The sequence below is a fragment of the Lepidochelys olivacea genome (genome assembly GCF_965140295.1).
Source record: "Lepidochelys olivacea isolate rLepOli2 genome assembly, chromosome: 3".
Lineage (NCBI taxonomy): Eukaryota > Metazoa > Chordata > Testudines > Cheloniidae > Lepidochelys > Lepidochelys olivacea.
Genome location: NC_140413.1, coordinates 197,902,216 through 197,923,013, shown reverse-complemented (window position 1 = coordinate 197,923,013; position 20,798 = coordinate 197,902,216). Strand labels below are relative to the sequence as shown.

Sequence of the window (20,798 nt, the reverse complement as noted above, 5' to 3'; positions counted from 1 at the left end):
TGTACAGAATGGACAGTGTTGAGTGAATGGGTACATTCCAATTTCTTTTTTTTAATCGCCATTCATTGTGTGGCCCCAGGTGTTATTTACTGCACATCTTTCAAACCTTGCACTAAATACTAAGTTAATAATTTATTCATGGATATTTCCACTTTATTATCTCCAAGAGTGAAACAAACAATGAATTTATCTTTACAACATCCCTGTAAGATAAGGGTCTATTGCTATCCCCATTTCACAGATGGGAAATGAAGGCACAGAGCAGTTAGGGGCAAAACTATCTAAAGTATTCACTAATTCTGGGTGCCCAACTTGTGAAACCTAGGGACTGATTTTTCAGAATACTTATGAGTTGTACAGCACTTTATTTATCCAAACCACAGTAGCATCAGACTTCAGTTGCAGTCATGAGCATTCAGCACTTCTGCAAACCTGGCCCCAGATGACTCAAGGTACTTGGAAAATGCAGAACATACAAACAGTGACCAACTGAAAACTTAGTCCTTCCTTACCACCTAGGAAATCTGTGGCAGAAGCAGAGACAGAATCCAATTCAGCTTCCTTAACCTGAAGACTATCCTTTCTCTTTCTGCAATTCCCAGCCTCATTCACTACAGACTTTCCAATTTCTCCAACTAATGAGGCAGACAAGAGCCTCATTCACTACCCAACTTCAGTTCATTCCAAGAGCACAGTCCAGCCTGTGCACTGAATGAGGCAAAGGTCCTGATGAAAAAATAGTGTGTGATCATGTCATTAAAGATTGGATTATACCACAGAGAGAAGGGGGACAATTTAAGGTTGCATGGGAAATTTAATTATGGCTTTTTCTAACTTAAGAAATGGACTTTGCAACCTTAACATTATTTTAACAGTTTTTTTAAAATGCAATTTCCTAATTTAAACAAAACTGAAAATAAATTCTTCTTGTGTAATAATATTGACCCCCAGTTTGGATCAGCACCAGCATCTGGATCTTTGGATCCGCAGCACAGACCTCTACCACTTAAACTAATGGACTGACTGGCAGAAATAGCGCACTGGTATCTTATGTGGACCAGTCACTAGACGGGGATGAGACACTCACTTTCCCAGGGGGTGGCACAGTTATTTGCTGACAGCAGAGAAATGTACAAACTCAGAACTCATGGGTTCAATTCCAAGTTTTGGAGGGGAGCATGTTCCAACAGTTTTACACCATTCTTCCTCTGTGACCCCAGCCTGTCTGTCCTCCTCTGCTCTTATCTCACCTCCCCATTCCCGAGCTCCTGCCCTCCTCCCCTTTTACTTCCCTCTCGCCCCTGAAAACTCCTCTTTCCCCCATTTCTTAGCCATGTGTATTTGAAACACATGCTTCTTCCTCCACACTGCCTTGGTGCCAGCACCGGGAGCATTGAGAGCACAGGAGAGAATCTCCTTCCTCCGACTTCTGCTGCCCATTGCCACAGTGACCCCAGGCAGCCAGGAAGAGCAGTTGCAGGGAAAATTCTGCCCAGCCCCTGCAGCCCTGTACTGGAACATGCTCAGTACAGATGGAATCTTTGGATAATTTAGTTAAACTCTATTAACTCTCTGCTGAGTGTATGCAAATTTTTCTTTGGGATGAGGGGGGGTTGTCTTATAAATTGATTGAATTTGGCAATTTTTTGCAGGGATAGCAAGAGACCCGTCCCTGACACCAGGTGACCTCTCCAGCCCATTCTTCTCCGACCTCCTCCCCCACCAAACAGCAAGTCACTGTTCCAACTGGAAGCCCTGGAGCTTCTCTATGCTTTGTTGTTTTGTTTTTAACATGCGCAAAATAATATATTCTTCTCTAAACTCATTCTTGACTAAACTACTTAAGCTGAAAGCATCAAAATAAATCAGAGTGAACCAGTGTGGCAAAGACATAAGCAACTGAGAACAGGGGCTTATAACAGGAAGGGTTAGACAACCTTAACTATAGGTGGGGCTTCCAGTTCTGCCAAAGATAAATACTGAAAATACAGGCCTTTCTGTTCTCAATGTATGAAATGCTGTACTCACTGAATAGCTGGATTACCCATTTCCCAGAAGTATAATATATTTGTTCACAGCTCTGGCAAGAGTCAAGAAAGGACTTTACTAATAAGAACATGATTAGGAAAAAACAGTGAGATAATGTTTGAAGGGTTTGAACTTTCGCGCATACCACATTGTCAGCTCCAATTCCCAATGGAAAAGTTTCTCCAGGCAAGCTTCAGGTGAGCTGATGAATGAGACCAGGATATACAGCACTTATTAAGACAGAGAGTAGATGTTTGCATTTTCCCCGACAACCAATAAGCAACTCTGTCTGACTTGTTTGGACATCAAAAAATATAACCACATTCCTTTGCTTCTCTTCTCACCCCAACTCAATTAAATCTTTTTCTGGGTGACTGTAATAAAAAGTCTAGTTAGATTTATCAGGACAAAGAACATTCTTAAGACTGTAATTAACAATTAAATGAAGGCAAAACATATTGCTATGTAACATTTGCATTGCTTTTCAAGTTTTGGTTCTCCCAAGATTCTTTTTTAAAAACAATGTCACCCAGTAGGCTGCTAGAATACCAATTGTGTTGTTGGTGATATGATGTAGTTTCCAGTGCACCAATCTTTCATGCTTCAGTAGGGCAGCTTCTGGGGCTTTTTGTTTTAGCATGGAGATAACTGATCTCGCACCCTTTGATAGGGTTTCCTTTGAAGGAAGCATGGTCTCATGGTTAAGAATAGGCAGATTTATCGATCCTTACTTGGAAATGTATCTTCTTCAAGATGTAGTGTCCTCAGATTCCACAAAGGATCTTCACTCTGAGTGCTGCTTAGAAGTCAGGAGAGACCTGTCTGTCATTGTCAGTGCCTTAGCCCAGGACTCAAATCACCTTAATAGCAACTCTTTGAGGTCACCGCCATCTTGTTCCACCACACACTGGCACCGCTGGCTTTGAATGGTCGGTGGTGCTGATACCAATCTTCCAAACAGAAGATATCTGTCCCTGGGCACAGAAGCTTCTGTCCAGGCCTGCTGCTACCCTCCACTGTGCTCGCAGTCAGCAGCAGAGGGGACTAGTACAACTGCAGAAGGGGCAGCTGCTCACAAGGGAGCAGCTGGAGCTGCCAGAGTATTTCTTCTACTTCTGACCTCCACACAGAGAGAAGCAGTAGCATCAGGAGCCATCAAAGGAGAAGCAGACCCAAAGAGCTATTACAGCAACAGCAGCTCAATACCTCTTGTGGTCAGGGAAGAGCTGCAGCTACCCCAAACAAAAAGTAGCCCAGAAAGTGGAGGGTCAGTCCACCCCACCACAGTGCAGCTCAACAAGGTAGAGACTCCAGTGCACCTTAGCAGAGGACTCATGATCCCAAGTTTTTTCTGCATAGGTGGTTTTTAAAAATATAGTCATGCTAGCTCAGAAGAACCTGCTGCTGGAAGGAGAGTTGAGAATCAGTAAATACCCATTTATTTTTAAATTAGCTTCTCTTTGTGTAGCAGTTTCCTTTATTCTTTAGGAAAGGTCAGCCATGGAGTTTGAGAGAGTGACAACAAGATAAGAAAACAGCAGAAGACAGAATCTTGCAAGGAGTTCAACTAAGAGAGGAAGAGCCGTTGAGTACAAGACAGCCCAAATTCCTCCATGCAGTTCGATGGGGACACTGTTCCATGTAGCATCAATTCTTGACTGCTGGATTCTTAGCCAGTGCCTGAGGAAGAAAATTGAGCACCCCTCTGGATCATTGTGAAGGCCAAGAAGTTGAGATGAAATACACATACAAAAGTGAAGAATTCAGAAATTGAATCTGACTGTTTATGGAGTGGGCAAATGGAAGTATCTTCATGTGGTGAAAACAAGCCTGAGTCAGTGCATCCCTTCAAAAGCAAAGCATTTGTTGTGGCTAAAAACAAAACACGAAAGCAAAAAAAAAAAAAAAATCAAAGAGGCAAACACATGTCTGAAAATTTGCTGGCCCAAAGTAGCTCTCTAACAGAAAAAATCCTTTTTTCATATAGCATGTAAAATTGTCAAATATCAGGGGGCTTTTGCAAATTTTCCCCACAAACACTGATGTGCAAGAATTGAATGAACTCAACATGAACAAATTCTTCACTAAGAGTGTGTCCAGTCACCATGGACTAGGTTCTGCAGAAATGAAGTGTCATAAATATATAGAGGAGAAGACAGTTCAACTCTGATGATAGATAGGTCCACAACTTTAAGTAAGCTCTGAGTCTTACTCATGTACCCGAGAGAAGGGCGATGTCGGCCCACCTGCAGTGGATGATCGTTCGCAACAGCTCCAGCTTTCTCCACAAGCGGAGCAAACAAACCTACAGCACCAAGCCGAACAACCTGAAGGCCAGAAACTCCTTCCACTACAATGGGCTGATCCATCGCAAGATGGTCGGTGTGGAGCCCGCGGCACCTGGCAAGGAGATTGTGGTGGTGCTGAAGAAACGGGCAGGTGAGCGTAAGGCAGCCACGAACTATGAGAAGACTACCATTAACAAGAACGCCTGGGCTACGCTCAACAGCCTGCGTCACATCATCCGCAAGAACAACGACCGCAAGGATCTGTGCATGGCAGCTCTGCGCCGCACCAGCACTATCCTGTGGAGCCAGAAGCTGGTGCTGGTGGTGAAGAAGAGAACCTGGGCTACCAAGACAGTGTGAATGGCTAGCATGTCCCAATAAAGGGTTCAAACCAAAAAAAAAAATAAAATAAAAATAAAAAAAACTGCTGATGGGAAAGCTCAATATCATTCATGGGTAAGCTATTCATCTGACTGACTGTTCAGCTACAGGATATAACTGAAGTCACAACTGCTATGCTGAAAACCTTCTGCAAAACAACTGGATCTCTTTTGCATCAAAAAGAGCACCCATGATAATTGTAGGGAAGAGGCGGGAGGGTAGGAAATCCAGAATAGCTATCTGCCTCTTAACTCTCTATCCACAACTCAAGTCTAGCACAGCCACTCTGAATTTATTGTTGGAGAGCAGCCAGAAACTCAGCTGGAATGAATCAACTACAGGAGTTCTTTGATACTGTATAGATCCTCTGTCATTGGTCTTCCAAGGATAAGAATGAACTCACACTGAGCCCAGACTCCAGTAGATCAGCTGATCACCACTGACAAGGTCTTGGATATATTCTGGGCTGGATCAACTCAGCTATCAAGGTTGTCTGGACCATCTACACTGTGCTCTGAACATTTCAGTGAAGCTGCCACAGACCAAAAAAACATCCTGAAACTCTGAGTCCCTGTATAACATAGCAATCATGTCAGCCACTGGATCAAACTTGGAGAGCTATCAGGACAGCTGCAGAGAAAGGACATAACATTACCAGAACACTCACAGATAGATATCATCCATGCAGATTTCTGTGTTTGCAGTGATGGGTAACCCATCAAGACCATATGCTGAAAAATGTAGAACAGGTGACTCACTGTATTTGGGGAATATTCAATTGCATCTTTGAAGATATGCACAAATTCTTGTATGACAGTTTTCCAGGAGTTTGAAACACAGCTTGGAAACAAAGCTGATGTTCAAAAAGGTCTTCTGCACCCCAGCCTGTGATGTTCATGTTTACACCGCTGAATATTCAGAAATGGACAATGCCATGAGCTACTGACATCTGAAGAGCTGGCCTCCTATTTATGACATACTCTGTGAGGATGTAAGTCTCTGCAAGACCTTCAATATTAGCATAACTATCAGTACAAGGGTTCAGAATACAAGGACTGCAAAAAGACTAAAACAACAGTAGCTACAATTCACAGTGCTCCAGTTGAATGTGAGAGAGCATTTAGCAGTGATGTGATCTGGCGACAGCTTGGATGCGTGGAGGGAAGGACAGAGGTGGAACTAGATAAGACACCAAAGGTTGTGAGCATAGGTGAATAAAAGGATAATGGATTTATTGGCAATGGTTCTAACGAAATTAAAAGGGGAGATGACAAGTTCAATATCTGACCTGTTGAGTTTAAGACAGGACATCCACGAGGAGAAATCAGACAGATATGGTCATAGCAAGAGAGCCAAGACCGCAACAAGCATCTTACCACAAAAATGGGAGAAAATTAATGCCCTTGCAATCATTTAGTGAGACTAGTCAAGACGAAAGCAGCACTTGCAAGAAAATTCAGTTGTGTCTAATTGTGATTGACAAGACATTTACAGCCAAAAACCATTCCAAGAAAATGACTTTGACAAATTTGAGATTCCCATTAAAATGACAAGGCACCCATTAAAAAGGAAGAAACTGATTCACTGTGTCTTGTACCAAAGAAGCTGCTTTCCTCATTACCCATGTCTGTTAAAGACTCTTTGTCTATATTGCATAATACTGTATATATTCCATCAAGTTTATGTCCTACTTTTATATGTTCACTGAGACTGAGTTCTTGTTCCCAAAATAATAGTAATTCTGAATTTTCTGCCTTTGTACATTTAAATTGCCAGCCATAGCAGAGCTTCGTTAGAAGCTTGCTATCTTTTGTGCTGAATAGGGAACACATCACTAATGCTATAGTAAAAAGAAAAGGAGTACTTGTGGCACCTTAGAGACTAACCAATTTATTTGAGCATAAGCTTTCATGAGCTACAGCTCACTTCATTGAATGCATAAAGTGGAAAATACAGTGAGGAGATTTATATACACACCGACCATGAAAAAATGGGTGTTTATCATACACACTGTAAGGAGAGTGATCACTTAAGATGAGCTATTACCAGCAGGAGAGTGGGGTGGTGGGAGAGAAAACCTTTTGAAGTGATAATCAAGGTGGGCCATTTGCAGCACATTTCCAGGAGTTAACAAGAACGTCTGGGGGGGTGGGGAGGGGGAAGAAACAAGGGGAAATACTTTTACTTTGTATAATGACTCAACCACTCCCAGTCTCTATTCAAGCCTAAGTTAATTGTATCCAATTTGCAAATGAATTCCAATTCAGCAGTCTCTCATTGGAGTCTGTTTTCAAAGATTTTTTTGCTGAAGAATAGTCACTTTTAGATCAGAAATCGAGTGACCAGAGAGATTGAAATGTTCTCCGACTGGTTTATGAATGTTATAATTCTTGACATCTGATTTGTGTCCATTGATTCTTTTACGTAGAGACTGTCCAGTTTGCCCAATGTACATGGCAGAGGGGTATTGCTGGCACATGATGGCATATATCACATTGGTAGATGTGCAGGTGAACGAGCCTCTGATAGTGTGGCTGATGTGATTAGGCCCTATGATGGTGTAGCCTGAATAGATATATGGGCACAGTTGACAACGGGCTTTGTTGCAAGGATAGGTTCCTGGGTTAGTGGTTCTGTTGTGTGGTGTGTGGTTGCTGGTGAGTATTTGCTTCAGGTTGGGAGGCTGTCTGTAAGCAAGGACTGGCCTGTCTCCCAAGATTTGTGAGAGTGATGGGTCGTCCTTCAGGATAGGTTGCAGATCCTTGATAATGCGTTGGAGAGGTTTTAGTTGGGGGCTGAAGGTGACGGCTAGTGGCGTTCTGTTATTTTCTTTGTTGGTCCTGTCCTGTAGTAGGTGACTTCTCGGTACTCTTCTGGCCCTGTCAATCTGTTTCTTCACTTCAGCAGGTGGGTATTGTAGTTGTAAGAATGCTTGATATAGATCTTGTAGGTGTTTGTCTCTGTCTGAGGGGTTGGAACAAATGCGGTTGTATCCTAGAGCTTGGCTGTAGACAGTGGATCGTGAGGTGCGGTCTGGGTGAAAGCTAGAGGCATGTAGGTAGGAATAGCGGTCGGTAGGTTTCCGGTATAGGGTGGTGTTTATGTGACCATCGCTTATTAGCACTGTAGTGTCCAGGAAGTGGTGAGTATTTTGTAATCTAAGAACCCAGTACTCTGAATGATGTGCTATAATGTGCTTTTATTAGAATGTTTAGGAAAATTAAAGAAAAATTGCCCTTTAAAAAGAAATATTAAAATATATAATCATTCACTATGAATTTTGATGTTTACATACATATGTAATGAGTCTCTCATAAAACCACAAAATCACCACCAAATCCTCCTCTCCCAAATAACCGCGCAAAGCAATAAAACTATCCTCTCTCGCTAGTGGATTCAACTTCATTGTAAAAAGAGGTACAATAAACATACTTTACTCTTCTGGAAGAAACTAACTTCCACTATTCAAAGCCACAAAGAAAACCACAACTGAGAAGAAACTTCCTAATCAGATTTTTCTCTGTCTTACTGCTTTAGGCCATATCACCCTCATCAATCAAGAAAACTCATTAAAGATTCTGCAGCTCCCAAGATCAGAAAATTGTTGTGAACAGCTTACTGTGAAATGCAGGTGCTGCGGCAGCAGCCCACGCAGGCATCAACAGCTCTCTGAAATGAATGTCAATTAAAAAGGCAGATGCAGAATGCAGAACTATCCAAATGAGCAAATACTGGCATAGTGAAGCTAAAATGATGGGAAATTAATGATGCTATTCCTTTCAAGAACACTGGAATTACAGGACCAGTTATACACCTTACTTCCTGAGGAAACCACAATCCATCGGTAATCTTTCCTGAAAACACCAGCCTAGCCACTATGGATGTAGAAGCCCTCTACACCAAAATTCCACACAAAGGTGGACTACAAGCCGTCAGGAACACTATCCCCGATAATGTCACGGCAAGCCTGGTGGCTGAACTTTGTGACTTTGTCCTCACCCATAACTATTTCACATTTGGGGAGAATGTATACCTTCAAATCAGTGGCACTGCTATTGGTACCCGCATGGCCCCACAGTATGCCAACATTGTTATGGTTTACTTAGAATAACACTTCCTCAGCTCTCGTCCCCTAATGCCCCTCTGCTACTTGCGCTACATTGATGACATCTTCATCATCTGGACCCATGGAAAAGAAGCCCTTGAGGAATTCCACCACGATTTCAACAATTTCCATCCCACCATCAACCTCAGCCTGGACCAGTCCACACAAGAGATCCACTTCCTGGACACTACAGTGCTAATAAGCGATAGTCACATAAACACTACCCTATACTGGAAACCTACTGACCACTATTCCTACCTACATGCCTCCAGCTTCCATCCAGACCACACCACATGATCCATCGTCTACAGCTAAGCTCTACGATACAACCGCATTTGTTCCAACCCCTCAGACAGAGACAAACACCTACAAGATCTCTATCAAGCATTCTTACAACTACAATACCCACCTGCTGAAATGAAGAAACAGATGGACAGAGCCAGAAGAGTGTACCCAGAAGTTACCTACTACAGGACAGGACCAACAAAGAAAATAACAGAACGCCACTAGCCATCACCTTCAGCCCCCAACTAAAACCTCTCCAGCACATCATCAAGGATCTGCAACCTACCCTGAAGGACGACCCATCACTCTCACAGATCTTGGGAGACAGACCAGTCCTTGCTTACAGACAGCCCCCCAACCTGAAGCAAATACTCACCAGCAACCACACAACAGAACCACTAACCCAGGAACCTATCCTTGCAACAAAGCCTGTTGCCAACTGTGTCCCCATATCTATTCAGGAGACACGATCATAGGGCCTAATCACATCGGCCACACTATCAGAGGCTCGTTCACCTGCACATCTACCAATGTGATATATGCCATCATGTGCCACCAATGCCCCTCTGCCATGTACATTGGCCAAACTGGACAGTCTCTACATAAAAGAATAAATGGACACAAATCAGATGTCAAGAATTAGAACATTCAAAAACCAGTCGGAGAACACTTCAATCTCTTTGGTCACTCGATTACAGACCTAAAAGTGGCAATTCTTCAACAAAAACAGACTCCAATGAGAGACTGCTGAATTGGAATGAATTTGCAAACTGGATACAATTAACTTAGGCTTGAATAAAGACTGGGAGTGGATGGGTCATTACACAAAGTAAAACTATTTCCCCACCCCCACCCCCCACTGTTCCTCAGATGTTCTTGTCAACTACTGGAAATGGCCCACCTTGATTATTACTACAAAAGGTCCCCCCCGCCCCCGCTCTCCTGCTGGTAATAGCTCACCTTACCTGATCACTCTCGTTATAGTGTGTATGGTAACACCCACTGTTTCATGTTCTCTATGTATATAAATCTCCCCACTGTATTTTCCACTGAATGCATCCGATGAAGTGAGCTGTAGCTCACGAAAGCTTATGCTCAAATAAATTGGTTAGTCTCTAAGGTGCCACAAGTACTCCCTTTCTTTTTACCATTATCCTAGTGACACCCAGAAGTGCCACAGCAAGTAACGTTCTGTAAGCACTTCCATTATAAACCTTTAACAGATACAAATCATTATTCAGGAAATTTGGTCTTCGTTCATAGAATCAATTTAATAAGTTAAAACGTTTGATCTTTGACTTTGCACAGACAAAACTTCCACTGATTTCAATGTATGAAGTGTTGTAGCTGTGTTGATCCCAGGTTATTACAGAGAGACAAGGTGGGTAATATTTCTTCTTAGACCAATTTCTGTTGGTGAGAGAAACAAGTTTTCAAGCTTACACAGAGTTGTTCTTTAGGTCTGGGAAACTCAGGGCAAGTCTACAGTTAACACGCTGCACCAATGCAGCTGAACTGCTGTAGGTCAATTCATTAGAACACTATCAGTCCTCATCCTCCAAGAAACCTGCAGAACACTTTCAAAAGACAAGCCTGGGAGCTTAAAGTCATAACTTTGCTAGACATTAAAAATCATGACTGAATAGACACACTGGATTTATGGTTTATTACAACAATCTTTCACCCACTTCCAACTGCCCTCCCAGCTGCTTCCTCCCGCCCTTTCTTTGCTTCCTACGACTCCAGTGGTGCTTATGGGTCCTTCACCTTGAAGGGTCTTATAGATTGTGTGTTAACTGCTTATGCTAAACAATCTGTTCCAGCTTGTATTTAGAAGTGACACATTGAGTTAAGCCAGTTGTAAATGTGGCGGTGGATTGCAGGAGGATAAAAGGGAAGTCTCATGGTTAAGGCAGTTTCTCATTTTAAAAGTTAAATTTTGCAAATATTTCACTAGTTTCCTTTGTTTATTTCTTTTGCCAATGTACTTATTCTAGAAAGCCACCATTACACGTTTACAGTAGTTAGCTTCAAATTCTTCTCTCAGTCCTTATCTCCCTCCTTCCCTGCCTGCTCTGAATGTAGCAGAAGTTGCACTCACTGCTCAGGGAGACTGAGCAACACACTGAGAGCATGGGCTACACGGTGATGTTCCAAAGGAGTTACCTAGACCTCAGCCTACAGTGGTGCTTTGAGAGGGATGGATTCAGGACTATGAGGGTCCACTGGCAAAATCCCCTGTAGAGAGAGAGGGGCAATAAGAGTTTCTATCTAGTCCTCACCACCATATCTTTGATGTTTCTCACAAAGAGGAGACTGAGCCTGAGATTAGGTGACTTGACCAAACTCACAAAGGAAGTCTCTGGCACTCAGAAATTGAATGTTGATCTCCTAAATCCAGTGCCTTAACCACAAAATCTCCCCTTCCTCCAGTTGGGAATACTCTCAGGCTGCAGTAGTGGCGATAGTGGTTGTATTGCCAATCTGAAAGGTGCATTTATCCTCTAGCAGATGTTATAAACATAGTCTATGTACTTGAGCAGTGTATAGGGCCAAAGCTTCGTCTCTAAATGCATTAGAATCGCAATACAAGTCCAGGATATGCTTAGCTGCCAGTTAATACACATATTAGGTACAATACAGCATTATATATTTAAGCTCCCCAAGTCGTATATTACTGAACTACTAAACACATCCTGGAATGTGAATATAATGAAGTGGCTCTGGTAGTTTACATTAGTTTAAACTAATCTCACTGAACAGATATTTCTATACAACTACTGGAAATAATTAATTTGAAAGGAGAGGGGGAAAGTGTGTGTTTACATCTTTCTTTTGAAATGTTAGTGTTTACGAGTTTCTTCTTCCTCCCATACCCGAGTCTAAATAAGATAGCCTGTTCCACTTCGCCTCTTTCCTCTGCTTCTCTCCAGAACACTTACTGCTTTGCTTCTTTAGCAGATAGGCTGCTATCAGACAGTTTATTGCTTCTCTTTAAAAAAATAAAAAAGGTAGATCAGGAGCTTACTCTGTTTTCAATTTAGCAGATTTCCACAAGAAAATGAATGGAAAAGCAGTCCAGATCCCCAGAAAAAACTGCTGAACAAGTGGCATCTGGGCTGTAAAAGGAATTTTCAAAGCAGCTCTCTCCCCCATTTGAAAAATGCATGCAATCCCCAGGGATGGATTAAGGCTAAGAATGGCCTAGATAATCCACAAACATAGTGGTCCAATCATAAGCAGGCGGCTGGCAGCCAGACACTTGGGAGCACAGACATTCCCAGAAACTTGAGGGCCCTCTTTGGAATGCACAGCCTGAATCAACTAATTTATTCAATCCAGCCCCTAATCCACTGCTGGTGAGTTCAGAAATTGCTACTCCCAACTGTACTTCTCCGATAGCCCAGGTGGTTTTAACTTAAAGAAACCCTTTAACCTGAAATGAAAACTAATCAGAAATGTAAGACACCACTGAGTTCGACTATCTAGTAGAAAAGGGAAGTTTGAAGTGGTCCGAGCACCAAGAAGGCATTGCAGGCAGCTGAAGGGGAAAGAGAAGGGAGTTTTCCTAACAAGGTCAACTCAGTTGGGCGGGGGAGACTTGGAATCAGGCAACTATTTCTTCTGAAATCCACTTCTGACTGCTGCAGTCCATGTTCCCCTGGTGGCTGGGCCACTTTCAGTAATGTTTGTATTGGGGTAAGAGCTATGGGTAGGTCAGCTCCCAATTTCCCTTTCCTCTTCCTCCTCACAGATGCAAGTCCATATTGAAACTGGACAAGGCACCAAGAAATCATTGTTGAGTGCAGTGAGGAGGAGGAAAGTGTTTTCCTAGAGGAAATATGCTATGCTCCAAGAGCAGAATTGAAATCCTTTATGTTTTTCTAATTATTTTACAATACTTGTATCTACTATATTATTTTCCCCTCTTATTAACATATGCATATGAATAAGTACCAGCAATCAGCAAGTGAGATGATCCCGTGAGGCATTAAGCATTGGTATGATATCATCCAAAGATCCAGCTGGTATAGGAGAACATTGTTTTGGATAATCTATGTCCAAACTCTCATTCAAAATCTGTATAGTTTGTAGTGGAACAATAGATACTGGGCTGGTAAAACACATCCGATAACCCTCTATTCTATACGTGTCACACTGAACAACTACTTCAGAACTATTTCATCCCAAGTTTTTAAGATATCTTGGTATTTCTCATGTCTCTCCCTCTATAAAACCAGGTCCCATTAGAACAACAAGTTCAACAATATAGGCTTTGGGTGAGTAGGAGAATTGTGTGTTCTTTAATGACCGCAAGTTCTCTCAACTGTAAGTCCCATGAAAGTGATCAATATGTGTGTTGCCACAGTACTTGATTTTATAAATAAAGATAAGCCAGAGAGGGAGAGGGAGAAGGAGATCACAGGTACAAGGAAAAAGAAAAAGAGAACTTGTGGCACCTTAGAGACGAATAAATTTATTTGAGCATAAGCTTTCGTGAGCTACAGCTCACTTCATCAGATGCATGCTGTAGCTCACGAAAGCTTATGCTCAAATACATTTGTTCGTCTCTAAGGTGCCACAAGTCCTCCTTTTCTTTTTGCAGATACAGACTAACACGGCTGCTACTCTGAAACCTGTCAAGGTACAAGGAATACATTTCTAATAAAATGGAGAGCTAAAAATATGAATTAAAGGTCATCACCAGAAAAAAAAAAACAGTCTACACAAGGGTTTACAATGATCAAAAATTGATTGTTAACAGCCAACTCTGGTAAAAGCACCTCTGTCACAACTGCCAGATGCAGGTAGTGAACATCAGAAGGAGTAGGCAAAAAAACAGATTAAATCTTAACTACTTAAAGTATTATTATAAATCTGCTGATGTAGTGGATGAGAAAAAAAAGTTTGAAAAAACAGTTAGAAATGGAAAATATATATCGGTGCCATTGGCATTTCCAACCACAAGATACTGTAAGTGGAAAGTAAATACATACTGTCTCAAGTTTTCAGCTCAAGAAGTATTAGTCAAACTTTTTAGCTCTTGCAGTATTTTTAAAAATAGCTGAAAATGATCACAAAAAGCTGCAATAATCCTGAATTTATAAATAATCATGTTACCCAGTTTTTTAAACTGTTGTTCAGACAGCATTTCTATCAAAATCGTTTGTGGGATTCATCAGGACTTGTCCCCAAAGCACTGTTTTGGCATTCTCATGTTCTTCTGTTTAAGAATGTCGACATGGCAATTACAGTCATTATATTGCAAGCCATTTTACCTTGAAATGTCTGTGAATTAAACTGCCACAGAAAGTGGATTTTGATATCCACAGTGACATCTAGTGCTGAAAAACAAAAAAGCACTGAAATGGGTTTTTAGAAAAAAGGGGAAGCTATGGTAATTTGTAGGGTTTTTACCACTGAGAAGGTACAGACACTGAGAAATAAATGCTAACAGCTTAAAAAAACCCTAACATCTTTCCTGCCCCACAGCCTCCAAAGTAACTGATGGGGAAAATTTTATAATGTGTAAATAAGAAGTTATATTTGATGCAAACTACCTTTACCAGTCTTTGTAATACAAATGTAGTTTGATAAATGCAACATTATACATTTTTTTTTGTTTTCTAACAGAAAAAACAAATCCCATCACCCTGACATCTAGTTATTTAAAAAAAAAAAGCTTCAAGTACAGAACCTGCCCATGAATCTCCCTGCCAGTTTTTACAGTTGTACAATCATACTTTCTTATTTCTTACTTGTTTTTCTCCAGCCTATTACTTTATTAAAGATCTAAACAGAGAAAACTGTGCCTATGCAAGAGATATAGCCAAACTGGCAGTACATAAAGTGTTATCAGAGACAGAAAGCAAATTGAAAAATGTAAAAATAATTTCTGCGAGTTATAGAAGTAACAATAGGCAAAAAAACGTTCAGACAATAGTGTGATACTTATGTTGACTGTGTCCTTTTAAAAGTGAATGATCATGTTCGGAATATAACTTTTTTTACATTCAACATGCTAACTAAAGTGCACTAACCAATACAGGTCAGTCAAGAACAGTTTCACGGTAACTAGACTCACTTATTGCTAAAATCTGAAAAATCTTCAGAAACAATTTAAGGTTTAAGTGAAATAGTTATTCCTTCCAATATTTTCAAGTACACAAACATATGCAAAAGCGGAGTACAAAAAAAGTCAATAGAGTAATGTAAACATCTGTATGCTGACAAATATACTCTATCAGGACCGGGTACAGATGCAGGCAACCCAGGTGACCGTCTGGGGTACCAGGCCTAGGGGGCTGCGGGCTCTGGGTCTCTTTTGTTGTTAGCGACAAAAGGGAAAGTAGAATGTTTGAAGTAAAATGTTTCAGGTATTCCATATGTGGATTCATTTTCACTAACCTTCCTTCTAGAATGTTCGGGATGTTTGTAGAGTCTCGTGGAACCTTTCAGATTTTCTGTGAACTACATTTTCCTTGAACCTCCTAGAATGTTGTCAGCCATGTCCACGCAGGTATATAAAGGGAGAGGCATCACCAGTCAGTGAGATATAAGAACAAACTGAAGTGTAAGTGAGAGCTCAGCTGCCACACTGTGAACCTTGTATTATTGTGTAATTGTGGAAGTGTACTTGTGTTTTAAGACTTGAAGAGTGTACGCAGTGACTAATAAAGGACATATTTAATGAGATGCCAGAGATATTCATTGAACCCCTACCTACACAACAACATAAATGAAATACTGTTACTTCTTTTGCCATGCTTAACACATAATGTTTGATGACTTTCTAAGACTGTGGAACAGACTTTTGCTCTCCCTAATACTGTCCGTTTTTACCTGAAGAAAACAAAAGATGCCTCCAAAGCAGCATTCAAGAGCTCAGTACAGGAAGCAAAAAGCTCAACTGCAATCTAGTTTGCAGCAAAGGGCAAATCTGATGGGAAAATATCTAAACATAGACCGAGCTTTAGGCAGTAGTGATCATCCCACTGCAGAAGAAATGATGAGCAAAGCGTAAATGATGGAAGTCCTATTACTAAGGAATTAGCAGATTTACCTGAAGATGAGGAATGGAAATGTGAGGAAAGTGATGGAGAATCATCCAGTTTTCCTGGCGGCATAAAGGAGAGCAATGATGAACAGTGTGACTTACATGAAAAGGAGAGTAATGACAAAGAAAAATCTGGTTTACATAAAAAGGAGAGAAACAGTAAAAAAGAATCTCTCTCTCCTGATGACAGAAATAGCAGTAAGAAAAACTGCACACCACAAATCGATACATCAGATCCTGCTTTATGGCCGGCGATCCTAAACACTGCCAATATACAATTTTGAATGGGTTGGGCAAAAATGAGGATGACGCTTCCAGTAAATGAGCAGAAGCGACACTTCTCAAAGTCACACTGCGAAAGAGTACTACAGAATGGTGAGTTGGCTAGTTTACTCAAAATCAACTGAAAAAGTTTTCTGTTTTTGTTGCAAAATATTTTATAAGAATGACAAATCGTTGCTTGTATTATCTGGGTAAAATTACTAGCATAAATTAGCTGATGCTCTGAAGCAACATGAAAGTCACCCAGCCATTTTACGGCCTTCTCCAAATGGATGGAGGTTGAGTCTATGCTCAAGATGAATAAATGCAGAGTCACAGGAAACTAGCGCATTTTATTAACGTAGAAACCCAGCACTGGAGGAGCAAAGAATAATTTGGCTTTCCAGGGCTCCTCGGATAAGTTCTTCACTGAACAGAATGGTAATTACCTTGGTGTGGTAGAACTCCTTGGGAAATACGACGATGTCATGCATGAGAACCTACATCAAGTAATTTGTAAAGAAGCTATGGACCATTACTACAGCAAAACAATTCAAAATGAATTGATTCACCTTACAGCAAGGAAGGTGTTTGATAACACATTGATACAGCTTGGCAAAGCAAAGTACTGCACTGTAATAACGGACTGCACTCCTGTCATAAATATAACGGGAAGGGTAAACACCTTTAAAATCCCTCCTAGCCAGAGGAAAAATCCTTTCACCTGTAAAGGGTTAAGAAGCTAGGATAACCTTGCTGGCACCTGACCAAAATGACCAATGAGGAGATAAGATACTTTCAAAAGCTGGGAGGAGGGAGAAAAACAAAGGGTCTCTGTCTGTCTGTGTGATGCTTTTGCTGGGGACAGAACAGGAATGGAGTCTTAGAACTTAGTAAGTAATCTAGCTAGATATGCGTTAGATTATGATTTCTTTAAATGGCTGAGAAATTAAGTTGTGCTGAATAGAATGGATATTCCTGTGTGTGTGTCTTTTTGTAACTTAAGGTTTTGCCTAGAGGGATTCTCTATGTTTTGAATCTAATTACCCTGTAAGGTATTTACCATCCTGATTTTACAGAGGTGATTCTTTTTACTTCTATTAAAATTCTTCTTGTAAGACCTGAATGCTTTTTTCATTGTTCTTAAGATCCAAGGGTTTGGGTCTGTGGTCACCTATGCAAATTGGTGAGGATTTTGACCAAATCTTCCCCAGGAAGTGGGGTGCAATGGTTGGGAGGATTTGGGGGGAAAGACGTTTCCAAACAACACCTTCCTAATAAAAATAAACCCAGATAAACGTTTGGTGGTAGCAGTGGAAGTCCAAGGGCAAAGGGTAAAATAGTTTGTACCTTGGAGAAGTTTTAACCTAAGCTGGTAAAAGTAAGATTAGGAGGTTTTCATGCCGGTCCCCACATCTGTACCCTAGAGTTCAGAGTGGGGAAGGAACCTTGACAACTCCCAACATTAGTCACAGGGAAAAGATGTCATTTACAGTAAGATTTGAAGGCGACAAGGATGGCTGTATCCAAATAAAGAAACACTATCTGTTTCAGGTCTGTGGATGACTCTACTGGAAAAAGCCTAACAGAACTGTTTATTTTATTCTCATTCAAAACATTTATAAAGCTTCTGGACTGCCACTTCAAGGCTACAACAATGGCCTAAACATGAAGGGAAGAAGCAGTGGCATCCACGCAAGGATCCTTGTGCTGAATCCAAGAGCTTTCTTCATGCCTTGTAGCTGCCATTCCTTCAGCCTGGTTGTGTCATATGCTGCGTCATCTTCTTTAGATTCAGTATCTCTCTTCACAGCAGTGCAAAGGATATACGTCCTGTTTTCAGCATCAGCTATCAGATGGAAGATCCTCATGGACAATTTTACAAATCTAAATGTGAAATCGCTAAGTGACACTCACTGGGAGAGCCGCATTGACAGCATAAGGCCAGTGAAATACCAAGTGACTGAGGTTTATGACTCCCTGATATAACTGGCAGTCGAGTAAAGCCGAGGCCAAAATCTGACACAAGGCACAAAGCCTGGCAAACCAAATCTTTGACTTCAAATTCCTAGTCTCAACTGTGGTTTGGAATGATATTCTGTTCCAAGTAAACACTGTAAACAAGGCATTACAAACTCAGTCGAAGGACACTGCAACAGCTTCTACTTTGATAAGAAGCTGCCTTGATTTCGTTGTGACCTACAGACACAAAGGACTTCAAGGTGCCATCACTGCTGCCAAAGAAATGGCAGGAAATTTAGGAGGTGAGCCTGCCTTCAAGGAAACTCGTATTCAGAAGAAGAGACAGTTTGGTTACAAGGACAGAGATGAGGCGATGGAAAGCTCGGAAGAAAAATTCAAGAGAGAGTTTCTTTGCTTGCTCATTGACACTGCTCAAGTGTCCATCAAAGAAAGGTTTGGACAAATGAAGCACTACAAAAAGACCCAGGGGAATTTTGTATGACCTTAGTAAGCTTAGCAAGGTGGACAGGAAAATACATGAACATTTGCATGGATCTTCACTGGATGCTGACACATGGGGAATGTTCGGACCCCAATGATCAAGACCTCTATGTTGAACTGGACAACATCCATTACATTTTGCCACACAGGAAGCACTCTGCATTCCAAGTTCTCCAATTCATTCATGATGTAAAGCTGAAGGACACTTTTCCTAATATGTGGATAGCTTTGAGGATTCTGCTTATGCTGCCAGTCACAGTCACAAATGGTGAGCACAGCTTTTCGAAGGGCAGGCTCATCAAAACATACTTTGGATCGATGATGGCCAATGAGAGAGTGACATCACTTACTATTTTATCACTTGAAAATGCCATTGGCCAGTCTTTGGCTCTCTCTTGACACTGCTTCAGTTCACAAGGACAAAGACAAGAAAAGCAACCTTTGGAACTAAAAGACTAGGGTTAAAATTCTGAGGTTGGCACCTACTGTAATGCTATTTAATACTTGTCCACCCAATATTGGTGCACAGTTCAATTTCTTCATTTTACTACATTTCAATAATTCTTAAAATTAAAAAGTTTCTATAAGCTTAGCAGAAACAAATTTTGTTATTTGCTTATATATGGCATGAATATATACAGATCCTAGCAAATTTATCGTCTTATATGACAGGGATAAATCATGCATGCTAATCGTGCATCAAAGCCATGAAATGGGCTACAAATGCAATAAAAAATAAGGTATTCAAAAATTTAACAAATGGATGGGGGGACGCCGAAGATCCTCCTCGCCTACAGTGCCATTTGGTCTAGGGCTGGCCCTGTACTCTATCATTATGCTCACTGCTCATTCAGCTCCTAAACATTTACAACTTAGCACCTGGATCCTGCAAACACTTAAACACATGTCCCACTGAAGAGAAGTTTCTCACAAAATTATGCCTCTGTAAGTGTTTGTAGGATCAGGGCTTTACACAATAAGTGTTGTAAATACTCTGTGAAAACTGATTAATGGACTCGTAAAATGAATGAGAAATTACATTAATCATCAAAAATTAAGGTCTTATTTTGTGATTATATAATAATTATGTAGGTTTAAAGAAGAAGTGTGTATTAGTGGACTCTGACTATTAAGCCCATTGTGCATTAGGGTTCTAGCACGCTAGCAGTTCATGGAAGTTGTGCTAAAAATCGTTTTTTGTTTGCTGAAGACACTCACTGTGCACGTCACAATTATTGTAATTCAAACACGAAATAGGCATTGCAATCATGAGTTGCTATCAACAGCTGGCAATGTGAGATATATTGCTAGCTTTATGGCTTGTGGTTTTAAGAGCCTAATTAGTTTGAACAACTTGTGTATTAGAAGTCTGTTAAGTAGACCGCTGATTATTGTTCTAAATGGAGGCAAAGACTCTTTGTAAGCAGACAGGATATTTGTTGAAGGGGTACATTTTAACTGAGCAACTAAAAAAAGAGTTGAGAGAGAAGAGGGAACAGCTTTAAGTCTGTGCTTTATTCCTGCTTGTGCTTCTATTGTTACCACAGTTATTGCTATTAATATAATGCAGTTCGGCTGGATCAGCGTAAGGTAGTCATGCCAGGGTTTATTATGGAAATATTAGCAAATAAACAAGAGGGGAAAGGAAGTGATTCTGAAAATTAATAGCCTGCCAACAATACCCAGTGTTCTATAAAAAAAACCAAAGTAGTTTTGGCCTCTTGATCATTCAAATACCCTGATTGGTTGGGGCTGAGAGTTATCTAGAGGCAGATCTCCAGTGCTTATATTTCATATCTTAAGAAGTCAAGGGAGCGTCTGCATGAGTCTGCAACTGCCAAGCAGCCTGATTTAGGAATGGATTTAATTGTTTCTAAGGTGAGCTTTATCCATTCCTTAGTGGAAAGAAAGTTGCTGCACGAACTTTGGA

General features: G+C 40.9%; 1 protein-coding gene and 1 pseudogene across 4 annotated transcripts in view; one reads left to right on the top strand and one right to left on the bottom strand.

Moving 5' to 3' along the window:
* KIF16B (kinesin family member 16B) overlaps positions 1 to 20,798 on the bottom strand; it is a 243,612-nt gene that overhangs the window by 146,616 nt on the left and 76,198 nt on the right. The window lies entirely within an intron of this gene.
* LOC311517475 (large ribosomal subunit protein eL28 pseudogene) lies at positions 4,256 to 4,676 on the top strand (annotated as a pseudogene). Its single transcript has one exon. The product of its transcript is annotated as a large ribosomal subunit protein eL28 pseudogene (transcript).